Here is a 2,986-nt window from a genome sequence, read left to right as displayed (position 1 = left end):
TGTCTTTTAAAAAGCATTTAGACAGTTACATGGGTAAGATGGATATAGAGGCATATGGGTCAAATGCGGCAATTGGGACTAGCTTAGAGGTTTAAAAAAGAGGGTGGCATGGACAAGTGGAAGCATGCTGTAAATCTCTGTGACTCTCTGACTCCATGACACCGTTAAATAAGCAGTGTGATACCAGAAGACTGGCCCTGCTGAGATTATTACAACTGCCATGAGGTATTTTTAGGAATCAAGGCAAACTACAACTAATTTGTTCCTGATGTTATCTAAATCTACACTGACACCGATTAGCAACGCAGACACAAAAGTGGTGCATTGGCACAATGAGGAGCAGAATCAGAGAGATATCATCCCTCCCAGGTCAACCTTATCAGCTGAGGAGTAAGACAAATATTTGTTTGTAATCAGCCCTGTGTCTGAACTTCAATACCTAAGGAGCAGCTAACAGTTTGGAAGATCAGATAGGGTGAACTTTCACTTTGATATGCAGGTGGAATATGGAAATGAGTGAATCTGCTGTTGTATTTACGCCCAATCTGATTTTCAGTTCCATTGAACGCAAATGTGAAACAGGCTCTGTGCAAAACAGACAGTCAGTCCAATAGCTCCCATTTCTCCCCTCACGCCGATGGGTAAAAGGGAAAATTTACCCAGCTGGATCTCTAAGCTCAGCTGCTTCCTGTAACAGTTTGCAAGCAGTCAGTTCAGCAGCATTTGATGCAGGGTCTAATTTTAAACATTGTTTGTGAGCTTAGCATCTGTTGACAATGAGATCAGAGTAACAAGATGGAAACTTCCTTTCCTCTTGGATGAGCCAATAGGGACCAAACACCAATATTTCAATTTTAATCAGAGGTATGCTTTAAAGTGCAACTCTTGCCTATAAGAAAATATTCTGCCCCCTCAGAACCCCAGGGCTTTACCCATTTCCATAACACTGCCCATAATTTTCAGCCATTTTTGCTCCTCCAAATCAGTTTGTAGAGAACACTGAAATTTACTCTGCGCAAATTCAATCCATTCCACTGATTCAAAATCTTAGTTCCTAAGATTAGAAGAAATCAGAGTAGGCTATTCAGCCCATCAAAACTGCCCCATCATTCAATAAGAGTATGACTGATCTGATTGTTACCTTAAATCCGCTTTCCTGTCTGACTTCCATTTCTGTTGACTCCCTTGTAGATCAAAATTATTGTTTTTATTCATTCTTGGAATGGGGGCATCTCTGGCTGGACTAGCATTTATTGCCCATCCCTAATTGTCCTTGAGAAGGTGGTAGTGCAGTGTTGTCTTCAACCACTGCAGTTCCAGTGGTGTAGATACACCCACGGTGCTGTTAGGGAGAGAGCGCCAGGATTTTGATCCAGCAATAGAAGGAACAGAGCGATATTTCCAATTCAGGATGATGAGTGACTTGGAGGGGAACTTCCAGATGGTGGTGTTCTCATGTGTCCGCTGCCCTTGTCCTTCTAGATGGTAGTGGACATGGATTTGGAAAGTGCTATCTAAGGAGCCTTGGCAAGTTCCTGCAGTGCATCTTGAAGCTGGTGCACACTGCTGCCACTGTGCATCAGGGGTGGATGTTTGTGGACGTGGTGCCAAACAAGCAGGCTGCTTTGCCTACTTGGTGTTAAACCTTTTGAGTATTCTTGGAGCTGCATTCTTCTAGGCAAGTGAAGAGTATTCCATCATGCTCCTGAGTTGTGGCTTGTAGAGGCTTGTTGAGGCTTGTACTCGTTAGAGTTTAGAAGAATGAGGGGAGATCTCATTGAGACGTATAAGATGATGAATGGGATGGATAGGATAGAGGTGGAGAGACTCTTCCCACTCAGAAAGGACAGTAGGACTGGGGGGCACAGCCTCAAGACAAAGGGGGGGAGCGGTTTAGAACGGAGTTGAGGAGGAACTTCTTCACTCAAAGGGTGGTGAATCTCTGGAATTCTCTGCCCGTTGAGGTGGTGGAGGCTGCCTCACTAAATATTTTTAAGACGCGGGTTGATGGGTTTTTGATAAGAGAGGGGATTAAGGGTTATGGGGAGAGGGCGAGAATGTGGAACTGAGCCACGACAGATCAGCCATGATCTTATTGAATGGCGGGGCAGGCTCGAAGGGCTAGATGGCCTACTCCTGCTCCTATTTCTTATGTTCTTATGTAGATGATGAACAGGTTTTGGGGAGTCAGGATGTGAATTACTTACCGCAGAATTCCTAACATCTGATCTCCTCTTCTAGTCATTGTATTAATATGGCTGGTCCAGTTCAGGTCCTAGACTAACCAGGATTTTGATAGTGGGAGATTCAGCATTGGTAATGCCATTGAATGTTAAGGGGAGATTCTCTCCTGTTGGAGAGTGTTATGTACAGTTCTGCTTGCCACATTACAGGAAGGATGTGACGGGAAAATTCTGTCCAAGGAGTCTACAAAAGGATTTGGTTAGGTTAAGTGAGTGGATAAAAGTTTGGCAGATGGTGAATAATGTGTGAACTTTTCCACTTTGACAGGAATGATAAAAAAAACAGCATTTTATTTAAATGGGGGTAGATTGCAGGTCTCTGAATACAGAGGGATCTGAGTATCCAGATACATGCACCAAAAATGTTAGTATGCACTTATAGCCAACTTTTACAGATACACCATAGAAAGCATTCTTTCTGGTTGTATCACAGCTTGGTATGGCTCCTGCTCTGCCCAAGACCACAAGAAACTACAAAAGATTGTGAATGAAGCCCAGTCCACCACGTAAACTAGCCTTCCATCTATTGACTCTGTCTACACTTCCTACTGCCTCGGCAAAGCAGCCAGCAATATTAAGGACCACGTGCATCCTGGACATGCTCTCTTCCACCTTCTTCCATTGGGAAAAGGATACAAATGTCTGAAGTCACGTGCCAATTAACTCAAGAACCCCTTCTTCCCTGCTACCATCAAACTTTTGAATGGACTAACCTTGCATTAATTTGATCTTTCTCTACACCC

The sequence above is a fragment of the Carcharhinus amblyrhynchos genome, chromosome 7, assembly GCF_965287045.1.
Source record: "Carcharhinus amblyrhynchos chromosome 7, sCarAmb.v2.hapA, whole genome shotgun sequence".
Taxonomy (NCBI): domain Eukaryota; kingdom Metazoa; phylum Chordata; class Chondrichthyes; order Carcharhiniformes; family Carcharhinidae; genus Carcharhinus; species Carcharhinus amblyrhynchos.
Note: the sequence above shows the minus strand (reverse complement) of the source record.